The sequence below is a fragment of the Pollicipes pollicipes genome, unplaced genomic scaffold (assembly GCF_011947565.3).
Source record: "Pollicipes pollicipes isolate AB1234 unplaced genomic scaffold, Ppol_2.1 Scaffold_3087;HRSCAF=3621_pilon_pilon_pilon, whole genome shotgun sequence".
NCBI classification, from domain to species: Eukaryota; Metazoa; Arthropoda; class Thecostraca; order Pollicipedomorpha; family Pollicipedidae; genus Pollicipes; species Pollicipes pollicipes.
The window spans coordinates 121,992-134,602 of record NW_023596225.1 but is presented as its reverse complement, the minus strand read 5'-3'; positions in this window follow the sequence as shown (position 1 = coordinate 134,602).

The following is a 12,611-nucleotide window of genomic DNA, read 5'->3' as shown; positions in this document are numbered from 1 at the left end:
TGATTTCATTTTCGCGAAGGATTCCATTGTAGGTTGGTTACCTCGAGTGGTATCGATAAAACGTTGCAATATCACCAATACCACCAATATTCACATCCCATACGATGAACGCGGGGAAGTCAACATTTATCATTGGGAAACAGAATGAACTTACTTAAAATGCAAATATATTTTCAACTGGAACTATCACGGTTCTATCACGGTTCTGGATTTTAATATAACTGCAGTCACTTATTGCAAGCCATAGCAGTGATCAGTAGCTGCAAATTCAGTGGCTGATGCGTATCCGAGCCATCTGACGGAAGATCCCTGACCTCATGTGATTACCACTGTCAATTCAAAAATACTGTCGCACTTTACCGAGAATGGGGAGCAATTTGCGCCGGTCTGTACACCCTCCACTGAAAACCCTCAAGCGCGGCAATAAGATGACTCTGATGCGCCGCTGCGGCTCGTAATACATTCCGCTAAATGAGCCCGGTCCAGCAATCACGAAGTTGAATGCGCTGGCGCTCGATGTTGTGAGGTGATCACTAAGCAAAACACTAAAGACCAGGGTCTCACAAATCTGAAATCCCGGCGGTTCCCACGTGGCCATAAGGCCGCACGGTGACGCTGTTGTTTGACGCGGTGGCCGGTGGTCGACCCCTCGGGGCAGCGGTCATGGCCCCGGCTACTGGAAGACGCCGTTACCAAGGCAACGCTGACGCCGCCTCTGGCAAGGCAGCAGCGGCCGGCTGATGACCTGACCAGCGCTTCGACGGCTCCTGCAGCCGGCCGGAGTCACGTGACGAGCGCTTCGACGGCCCCTGTGGCCGACCGGAGTCACGTGACCAGCGCTTCGACGGCTCCTGCAGCCGGCCGGAGTTACGTGACGAGCGCTTCGACGGCCCCTGTGGCCGACCGGAGTCACGTGGAACAGTGTCTGCTGCCGGCACTGTCAGGTGTTATCGCCTCCTGCAAACGTCTTTCACGCGCGTCACCGGCGCCCATCTTGCGCCAAACGTCAGCCAGCCTCCAGACAGGCACAGCTAGACACAGGATGGCGCGTACCGTGGCAATTAGACGATGACAGCTCTTATCGTGAACTGGAGCGAGGAGACAGCCGTCGAGGCACCACAAATACTTTTTATGTGGCTGAGACCCTGGGTCGACGCCAAACGCCAGCAGAAGTACCGTGGGCCTGCTCACCTCGCTCCAGGCTCACTGGAAGCCGCCGACGCATTGCGCTCTCGAGCGGTCTGTAGGTCTGATTCCTTTAACAGAGCACAGGCAATCGCCGTTCATGACGAACAGAATGTTTAGGATCCGTTTGTGGAACGTGATATTCGATCTGGTTGTGTGTGCCCGCGAATTATGCCCGATTTGGCTTCGATCGTGGGTGGTGGTCACCTCCGGCCCAGTACGTGTGAACGTAAATCCAGTCGACAATATGGTACGCTGAACCCGAACACAGTCGGAAGGGTTGTGCGAGCAAGCAACTGCCGTGACATTCGGAAACAAATTACTATTCACCCCAGCGATCGTTTTGAAAAAAAGAACAAGACTTGTCAATGGCTAAATGGTTGCCGAGAATACCATGTTAGATGACTAACAGTTGTCCAACAGTATATAGAATATCATTGATGTCGTAGTCCTTCCGAACATGGTATCGAAACACCGTTCTTTCTTTGAATGCTCGTATCGTGCAATGATCTTTCTTTTACAGCCGTTGCAGCGTTTGAGCGCAAGTTTGACGTTATTCACATCACCATTACACGATGTTGGAGTACTTCTGTCACCCCATTTCCCCACCCAAGTGCATTGTTTCTCTCCGGCGTAGGCTTACCGCAAAACTTATCTCTTGGGACGGCCTTTACCACCACCTGCGCACCGGGTCGCCGAGGAGAGACCGTCGGCACGCTGTACATCCTGCCCACCGCGCTGCTCACCTTCCACAGCGGACCGCGGTGCGCACAGCTCCGGAAGAGGCAAATGTCGCACGCTCGCCGGGTTTCGCCCGGTTTCACTTTTGCAGGGCGTTTCGCGAGCCGGCAGCCGTGCTGTCAGCAGCGCATCAGTTGCCTCCGACCTTTTGGCCCCTTCAGCGCCCGTCGCCGCAGGAAGTGTGCAGCTCTCGGCAGGAAGTGCGCAGCTCTCGGCGGGAAGTAAGAGTCGGCACCGAGCACGGTGGCGTCTGAAGGGCTCGTGGCAGGCACGCTATTGCATTACGGTCGCGCTGACTGCAGCCGGTCAGGCCAGCCAACTAGGAATTTCTGAATGGAACTCGACGGCTGATGTACCAGCACCAAAAAAGATGTCAAACTAATCCGAAATAGTGAAGGAACATTGTAGTCCGGATTAAAGCACACCTCCATAACAGTTATAGCCTGGCCTGGCCTTGGGCGAAAAGAAGAGCGGTCATGCTCTCTCATTAGCTTCCTGCTGGTTAAGCCTTCTAGTCTTTTCATTCAACGCGGATGCGATATTATTCTTACATCATTGGGGTCTAACAGAAACCCACGCACTCAGTTCAAATTTCAAAGTTCCCTTAACACATGAGGTCCCTCAGCAGTTTCTGCTTCGGCACCTTACTCACGGCGCAGAATGGGAGGGGGGGGGGGGGGGCTGAGTGGAGTCTGTGGCGGCCGCCGGCCGAGCGGCGCCTCTCAGCCGGCGACGACCCGACCGGCGCCAGCTGTTCACCCCGCCGACGACGGCCACGTCAGCCAGCCGTCACCACCAGCCAGCCGTCATCGCTAGCAGTCGTCATCCGTCAACCGAGCTCGGTCATCCGTCAACCGAGCCTGGCCATCCGTTACGGGGGCCGGCGCCCGGCCGGCGGCCCGCACCAGCAGAGGGCCCCACCGGACCTGTGACTCGCACCAGTATCAGGCTCCATCGGACTGGCGGCCCGCACCAGCAAAGGGCCCCACTGGACCTGTGGCTCGCACCAGTATCAGGCTCCATCGGACCGGCGGCCCGCACCAGCAGAGGGCCCCACCGGACCTGTGACTTGCACCAGTATCAGGCTCCATCGGACTGGCGGCCCGCACCAGCAAAGGGCCCCACCGGACCTGTGACTCGCACCAGTATCAGGCTCCATCGGACTGGCGGCCCGCACCAGCAAAGGGCCCCACCGGACCTGTGACTCGCACCAGTATCAGACTCCATCGGACTGGCGGCCCGCATCAGCAACGGGCCCCACCGGACCTGTGACTTGCACCAGTATCAGGCTCCATCGGACTGGCGGCCCGCGTCAGCAACGGGCCCCACCGGACCTGTGGCTCGCACCAGTATCAGGCTCCATCGGACTGGCGGCCCGCACCAGCAAAGGGTCCCACCGGACCTGTGACTCGCACCAGGCTCCATCAGGCTCCATCGGACTGGCGGCCCGCATCAGCAACGGGCCCCACCGGACCGGCGGCCCGCATCAGCAACGGACCCCACCAAACCGGCGGTCCGCACCGGCAGAGGGCCCCACCGGACCTGTGGCTCACACCAGTATCAGGCTCCATCGGACCGGTGGCCCGCACCCGCAACGGGCCCCACCGGACCGGCGGTCCGCATCAGCAGCACATCCCACCAGACCCGCGGCCCGCACCAGCAGCAGGGTCTGGCGACAGTGTTGATCATGCGATTGACAGCCATGAAAATTTCATATCCACAAGACTTCTGTGGTTATAGGCCCAGAACCCGAACGACGAGTTCCAGTTCACGAACGACTGCTGTTTTCTCGCAAGTCGTATTCGCCTTACAGTCTTATTCTTTGCTTGCCTTACAGTCTTGTTGTTAATTTGTCTTACTGTTTAATTTGTGTTTACAGTCTTATTTGAGTGCTAGGAGGCTCAAGCTTTGGTTTATTACAACGTGAGCGCGAGTTTTCACTCTGTCCAGTGCTGCCAGACGCGAGCTGTTCTGTCCGGTCCCGCTGACAAAGCGTGTTCAAATAAAACAAGAAGACCTACTCGGCATGGATCAGCCATGGAATGCCTCGGCTCTTTTGCTCTCTGCTGCATGTCCAACTCTTATTCAATGTGCTTTACATGTTTTCTGAAAGTCATACACTTCTGCCGTGGTCTGGACCAGCAAGAATGCAGCAGCAGCAAGGTCAGGACCAGCAGCAAGCTGGACCGCCACACACTGCACCTGCGCAAAAACATGGCCGCCTCCCACCTGTTTCCCCGCCAGTCCTCTCCCCCCCCCCCCCCCCCACCACCGCGGATGTGGTGCAGGTGACTCGGCGGCAACGAAACGGAACAGGAGGCGTAATGGCCCTGAACAGGTGCGCGGATTCACGGGTTCAGGATGTAGCCTGCCTGGCCCATCATGCCAACATGGAGCGTGTGCCATGGTGTGGGCTCACTGTGGGCTGTGACGCTCATTCCCAGTGACGGGGACGCCGAACAACGCTCCGTGACTGAGTGACGGGAAGCTCGGGGACGCCGAACAACGTTTCCTCACCACGCGGAACAACGCTCCCTGACTGAGTGACGGGGAGCTCGGGGACGCCGAACAACGCTCCTTGACCACGCGGAACAACGCTCCCTGACTGAGTGACGGGGAGCTCGGGGACGCCGAACAACGCTCCTTGACCACGCGGAACAACTCTCCCTGACTGAGTGACGGGGAGCTCGGGGACGCCGAACAACGCTCCTTGACTACGCGGAACAACGCTCCCTGACTGAGTGACGGGGAGCTCGGGGACGCCGAACAGCGCTCCTTGACCACGCAGAACAACTCTCCCTGACTGAGTGACGGGGAGCTCGGGGACGCCGAACAGCGCTCCCTGACCGACACTTCCCGCGGCTTTATCTTTCGTATGGCCAAGTTGCCGACTAGTTCTTGATTGCCTTCGTGTGCCTTTTACGTGGGTCACACGTAGTGCCTGTAATGAAAACAACGCCGCATTCCGATCCATTAAACGTATGCATCGTGCTCGCCCAGCCTCTGTAAATTTCTTGATAATGCTGGAGTTGACGCTGACTGATGTCGTGAAACTCCTTAGGGAATTTATGAGCTGGATTAATTCATTGGCATCCCACAGATAACCCGAATATTATGTCCTGATTAACGTGTTGATGGGAGACGCTCATGAAGACCATTTGACCTTTGCTGCGACCCGAGTACGAACAATGACCTAGTCTCGGCGTCGTTTATCAGAGAGTGAGTTAGAGTCATGGGGCTTCTGAGAAACATGTCATGCGCATCCATTGGAGACATACTCCATACGAAGGAATGAGAACACATTTATTCTAAATAAAGAGTCTAGCGTGGCGCAGCGCCAATCATCAAGAAAAGCGTTGTGCGAAGCAGTCTTCAACGGAAGCGGTCCTTTCATTACCTCTTCTAAAACTGGGTGAATTATATAAGGGAGTGGGGCCAGTAGCGAGCAAAACGTGCCGGTGATGACGTTTCTTTACCTTTCGTGACGTGATTAACCATTTTCCTACAAACACAAATAATTCTATCTGCGCCAGTAAAACAAGGGATTCGGTGGACTGACATCACTCAATTAGTGCTACCCTCCCGGGAACAGAGACATGCGTGCTTTCGAAATTGGGGTGGGATGTTGCCCGTCCCACAGGTACTTTCACAACTGCATTTCCTGGCTGCATGGGAACGCTGAACGAGGCTTTGTGATGTGTCGAGGCCTTGAGGAACATGTCTATCCAATATGTTCGGAAGACGACCAGCCCATTCGTCTAACATATCCACTTCGCATTCCAACGCCGGCTCCAGTTGATCTTGTTAGCCAGCGTTTCGTGCGCCGGGCAGCGTCGTTAACGGCTCTGGAGGTGCCCCATTACAGCGTGCGTCCAGTTGTATCCACGGCGCGGCTGGTTCTTGTTCTGGCCGGCAGTGAGTGTAGCAGTACCGGCCGGATGGCTGGACACCCGAGGCGGGTTTTTCCCGCGAGCGTCGCTAATTGCGCTGCAAGCTGACTGGCGTGTGGCCGCCACGTCACTGCCACGTCACTGCCACGCCGCCACGTCACTGCCACGCCGCCACCTCACTGCCACGTCACTGCCACGCCGCCACGTCACTGCAGACGACATAGCGTATGGCAGCTGGCCGCCACGTCACTGCAGACGACATAGCGTATGGCAGCTGGCCGCCACGTCACTGCAGACGACATAGCGTATGGCAGCTGGCCGCCACGTCACTGCAGACGACATAGCGTGTGGCAGCTGGCCGCCACGTCACTGCAGACGACATAGCGTGTGGCAGCTGGCCGCCACGTCACTGCAGACGACATAGCGTATGGCAGCTGGCCGCCACGTCACTGCAGACGACATAGCGTGTGGCAGCTGGCCGCCACGTCACTGCAGACGACATAGCGTGTGGCAGCTGGCCGCCGTCACTGCAGACGACATAGCGTATGGCAGCTGGCCGCCACGTCACTGCAGACGACATAGCGTGTGGCAGCTGGCCGCCACGTCACTGCAGACGACATAGCGTATGGCAGCTGGCCGCCACGTCACTGCAGACGACATAGCGTATGGCAGCTGGCCGCCACGTCACTGCAGACGGCATAGTGGCACCAGTCAGATGACTTCTGGACGGAAGGGTGTGTGCTACCGTCAGATGACTTCTGGACGGAGGGGTGTGTGCTACCGTCAGATGACTTCTGGACGGAGGGGTGTGTGCTACCGTCGGACGACTTCTGGACGGAGGTTGTGTGCTACTGTCGGATTTCTTCTGGGCGGAGGGTGTGTGCTACTGTCGGACGACTTCTGGGCGGAGGGGTGTGTGCTACCGTCGGACGACTTCTGGACGGAGGTTGTGTGCTACTGTCGGATTTATTCTGGGCGGAGGTTGTGTGCTACCGTCGGATGACTTCTGGATGGATGAGGTGTGTGCTACAATCGGATGATTTCTGAACGGAGGAGTGTGGGCTACCGTCGGACGACTTCTGGGCGGAGGGTGTGTGTGCTACAGTGGGCCATAGTCCAGTAATTTGTGGACGAAAGGGTATGTGCTACAGTTGGATCTCTCCTAGACGGGAGGGGGGAGGGTACAGTCGGGTGATTTCTGGACGGGGAGGGGGGGGGGGGGGGGGGCTACAGTCAGATGGCCTCTGGGCGTGTGTGTGTGTGTGTGCTTCATTCAAATGACCTCTGGAAGGAGGGGTGTATGCTACGGTCGGACTATATCTGAACGGAGAGGTGTGTGCTTCAGTCGGATGGCTTCTCAACGACGGGAGGGGGGGGGGGGGTCTGCAGTCGGACGAATTCTGGCGGGCTACATGAGTACACGCCCCCGATCTCTTCTGTGACCCTGTTCCGGTCTGTTCGGCAACTTTAATAAACTATTCGTGGTGGCCGTGTTCTTGACTGCCCAAGTTGGTTGGCATGGAAATTTGGCGTCTGTGTCTGTCTGTTTGTGTCTATCTGTCTGGCGTCTGTATCTGTCTGTCTGCCTGTCTGTCTGTCTGTCTGTCTGTCTGTCTGTGTCTGTTCATCAAAGCTCGTTCAGTCCAGCGTGACTGCTTTCGCTAACACGAAATCGATACAAGGGCGAGCGATTCATAAAACCCAATGCCCACAAACCCGGCTCACTGTCCGGCAGATTGCCGAGCATCCCATGTGGCTATGCAGTGCCTCTGAGCTGTCTATTGCCGGCCGGCGTTCGACAGACGGGGCGCCAGCTCGGCGGGAGGGCTGGCCACGTCCAGGCGGAGTCCAGAGACGATGGCGTCGCATTCCCGTCCCGAGCCGCCACCCATCACGCTGATAGGCCCATCCAGCCCTCGCGCGGTATGCATGAGACGCGGGGCCGGCCGGGGCACGGAGCGCGTTTCCCTGGCGATGGCTCTCTCCGCTTATTCGAGTCTTCATTAGTGCGGGCTGTCTCATGCGGAGCTGATCGAGGTATGTCGCTGCGTACAGAGAATCGGTGAATGCTTATGCCTTGATTCCACGGCACAGAGTCACTGAGTGGTGGCCGGCCGACATGTACAGGATGTAGCGATACTGTGAGCAGGTCAAGAACAGTGTGTAGCGTACACAAGTACCGTGCAGACGGATGTAACGTTCTCCAACAGCGTAACGTGGGAGTACTGAAATCTGTGACGGTTACGTGTGGTACACCTCTGACAGGAGCCTCCATCCGCTAGACTGACATGGCTTACATGGAACACGCAGACCCCTGCCGTGTATTAACTCGTCAAGCCATTGCATGTGGCTGCCCCTCGATTCACCCTCTCTGCCAAAACATGTGATTCGATGGAGACACGAAACGAGACCGATCGCCCAGTGCACAGCCAACCCTCCGGCGTCCACCAGGTGTAGGGCCCGAGAGCAGCCCCAGCACTAGCCGCCCGACGTCCACCAGGTGCCGGGCTCAAGAGTAGCCCCAGCACTAGCCGTCCGACGTCCACCAGGTGCCGGGCTCAAGAGCAGCCCCAGCGTAAGAGGCCGTCTCGCGAAAGCCCGCTGCTCCTCCGATTACCACGTCCCTGCAGGGCGGCGGCGCGGCGGGTTGGCCGGCTAGCGGCGGCTCGCGGAGCGGCGGGTCGGCCGGCTAGCGGCAGCTCGCGGCGCGGCGGGTCGGCCAGCTAGCGGCGGCTCGCGGCGCGGCGGGTCGGCCGGCTAGCGGCGGCTCGTGGAGCGGCGGGTCGGCCGACTAGCGGCGGCTCGCGGGGCGGCGGGTCGGCCGGCTAGCGGCGGCTCGCGGCGCGGCGGGTCGGCCGGCTAGCGGCGGCTCGCGGGGCGGCGGGTCGGCCGGCTAGCGGCGGCTCGTGGAGCGGCGGGTCGGCCGGCTAGCGGCGGCTCGCGGCGCGGCGGGTCGGCCGGCTAGCGGCGGCTCGCGGCGCGGCGGGTCGGCCGGCTAGCGGCGGCTCGCGGCGCGGCGGGTCGGCCGGCTAGCGGCGGCTCGCGGCGCGGCGGGTCGGCCGGCTAGCGGCGGCTCGCGGCGCGGCGGGTCGGCCGGCTAGCGGCGGCTCGCGGACCGTGACACCACCGGCGCCCGACGCGGCTGTATAACAGAAGGCTGAAATGGCCGCCAACACAGGGCGGCCGCAGTCAGCGTATGGTAACTCGCCGATACATCAGCGGGAAACGCGCGGTAATTGGCGGCGTGCAGCCGTCTAGGATGGCCGTTAACTGCCGCTGGAGTGTTCAGGTGATTACGCCGGTGTTCAGCGCTCACGCTGATCAGTGTAAACGGCGGGTTATGGGCTTGTATGCAGTTCGGTCGGCTTAACGGTATGCTGATGAACGCTTAGCATGTGGAGCGAAATGCATGCGTCATTGAGATCTTTGTTGTTGGGGTTCTGATAGGATATCGACTTCTCGGTGCCAAAGAAATGCCTGATAGAAGCGAGTAAAGCATTAAGCGCCCGATTTTCAGCATTAAGAGCTTCTAAATCGGAAGTATTCAAGCTTCTAAAAAATGCAGCTTACTGACTGAACGGAGGCAGGAGGCCATCACTGGGATATCTCACACGAATATTCGTCGTAGCGAGGCAATGCATGACAGGTGATGAAGGTCAAAGAAACCATGCCTCCCAATGGCAGCTTGATATCTTAATTTAATCAGTACCATTTTGTACCTTAAAGATCAGTTTTCAGCGTGGCAAACAACAAAGATAAGTATGGTTAACGAACATTTACAAGTGAATAACATTGCGCCACGTGCCAAACATTCCCAGTTGAAGAGGAATGCGGGGAGGAGGGCGCTATTTACTCCTCTTACTTTTGCGGGCCTCAGCACCCACACCGCACCGCTGAGGAGGGAGGGCTGGGTGGCCTGGGTGGCATCCATGCGTCTGCAAATTTCTACGCATCTTCCCTTTATCTGCATGAGGAGCCTTTCTTATCCCTAGCACTAACCGTCAATTCAGTTGGCTTAAAAATAGGCGTGATGCAGCGTATATGCAGTGCGGGAAAGAGAACGAAAGCTTGAACTTCGTATGTGGAATACAAAGACCCAACGATACACCAAACATAGTCAAACTTGACAACATCCCTCTACGAAGGACCTACTCAATTAAGCGCAAAGGCATGGGTGCCGGAGGGGCGGGTGGGACCATGGCCCTACCACTTTGTTGGAAAGTTTAACAGTAACGCAGCGTTGATGCTTGGGAAGAGCAGAATTCCTACCCCGGAGGATAAACGCTCAAGACTATCTTTTGACATGTGTTGCGCATGCCGCGGATCATCGGAGCTCATCATAGTTATCATTAAGGTGACACATATTTTGCTACATCACTATATTCAAACAGAACAGCCACTGGAAAGCATGTTCAAAACAAACACTCGACATGCGTTGCCAAACCTTTAACAAAACAAGCACGTTCAAAACAAACATTTGACATGCGTCGCCAAACCTTTAACAAAGGCGGCTGTCTTGTGGGCAAGGGAAACTACAGGCGGTAATCTTTAATGGCGCCCACTAGCCATGTGCCACACATACGCGATGTTCCGTGAGTGGTGCGCCGTTTCCGTGAGGGGTGCGCCGCTTCCGTGAGTGGTGCGCCGCTTCCGTGAGTGGTGCGCCGCTTCCGTGAGTGGTGCGTCGCTTCCGTGGGGGGTGCGCCGCTTCCGTGGGTGGTGCGCCGTTTCCGTGAGTGGTGCGCCGTTTCCGTGAGTGGTGCGCCGTTTCCGTGAGTGGTGCGCCGTTTCCGTGAGTGGTGCGCCGTTTCCGTGAGTGGTGCGCCGCACAAGTTTCCACTCCCCCCGTGTCAGAACGCTTTTCAGTTTTGGTCTGTTGCCGCCACACCCTCCTAGCTTGAAGGCAATGGCGTGGGCTCGAAAAGGTGAATACTCGATGCATGAAATCATATATTTTTTTTTCATTTATGTGAAGGAAAGAGATCGCAGCAGAGGGACCCTGGCGATGTAACCAAGTTGGTAATTTTTCGCTTTTGATCTGGCATAGATGAACTTATAATTTTTGCCGTGCTGTTAACTTTCATTGTTTCGTTAACATGATGACAGTGTTTCGCTCGTACTTGTGTTGGCTAGCAGCAAAACACAGCATTAAAACTCTGGTGGGCTTTTGGCTTCGATGAAGGTGCCTGTATAGAGCGAAAGAGCACACACAGACACCGTTTCCTACACAGTTCGGCTCCAAACCGTGAAATACATATAGCCGGTACATTTCGTCTGTGAATAAAGTTCGGGCTGCATTACCGTCGGCAGTAAACCTGACAAAGTTGACCAGGCGTACATGGTCATCTCTTCATCTACATCCCCACCCTGCGAGTCTAGCCGTCCTCGCCCGCACAGCGGGTAGCCGGTCGATGGTGATGTTCACGAGCTTCAAAACACGCCAGCTTTACGAACTTCAGCAGATTTTGTGTCAGATAAGGAAAACAAATGTGTACTTGGGACTACAAGGCAGTCACTTAAATCCAGCGGTTGAGGGTAAGGGCACACCTGCCTGGGAGGGACCGCTGATTAATATTCATTGCCAGGGGATTCGAATTGTTCCGGTAGAAAAACATACCCACATTTTGAAACCATGTAAAGCACTTTTATACTTCTTGGGTTTGGCTCCCAGAAGTACACTTTAGGACAGCAAACACCACCGTAAAAGCTTTTCTGTCTGGAATCCGGTTAATGATTTTGCAGCCTTTGTAACGCATTAGCTTTCTGTGTTATAGAGATGCTGAAAATGTTCAAGCCTAGCTGAAGTACCAGATAAGACACTTTCCTGAGACACTTCAGACCCTTTTGCGGACACTTTCCTAACATTGTAAACATGCTGTGTCATGTTCAGTAAAAATGAGCTGAGGAGAATTTCCTCGATTTTACACGTCCAGTATTGATTTACGCTCTGTCAGTCTCAAGCCGGCAGTTGATGCAGAGAAGACCCAGCCCAGGGTTTACTGAGATGTGGTGCAGGGATACAGTTTGTGGTAAATCTTGGTAAGGAGTGGTTCTCCAATGTCCATCCCTTTCTTTTCATTTGCTGATTAAATTTGGCATCAGTGTTCACAATGTAAGATGGTGGCATAGCGGCTTCATCGCCTTGCTGCCATATTACTGCTGTCTCAGCAGCGTCACCAATAGTATGAGACAAAAAAGGTAGTGTCCTGGATGATGCTGATAGCATATAGCACCTCCTGAGTCGAGACATTAGCCGGGCGGTGTGGAAGGGGGCGGAGAGAGGGGCGGTTGAAGCACAGGCGTGGCGTCCGCCCGCAAACGAGACGCCGCAGACGGCGCCCCAGACGGCACCACAGACGGCACCGCCGCCCCGTTCATCGTTTCCGGGCGGAATGTGCGCCGCCAATGGTGTCAACACTTTCGCTTTGCGCCACAATGCCGACAGGGGAAACGCTGTAACAAGTCTATGAGGCTGTTTGCTGCCCGGTGCCGAGGCGCAAGCGTCTGCGCCTAGAAAGTGAGATAATTTTGAAAAATGGCGGTTTAGTTAGCTGGGCTAATCGAACAGGCGATGGCTGTGTCCCACAAGGAGCCATTAGATGCAGTAATTGAGACCAGGGAACGGAAAGCCATCTGGGTTAATGCTTGAGGCTAGAAGCGAGCGATATTCAACTGTAATTTGTGAGGGTGAAATAATTAAACCTGGGATGCACTCCCTATCATTTGAAGCCGATGGGAATGTTAGCCCATTTGCTCGGCGCTCTTGCATCGACCTCGGACGGTTGGCTTCCGACA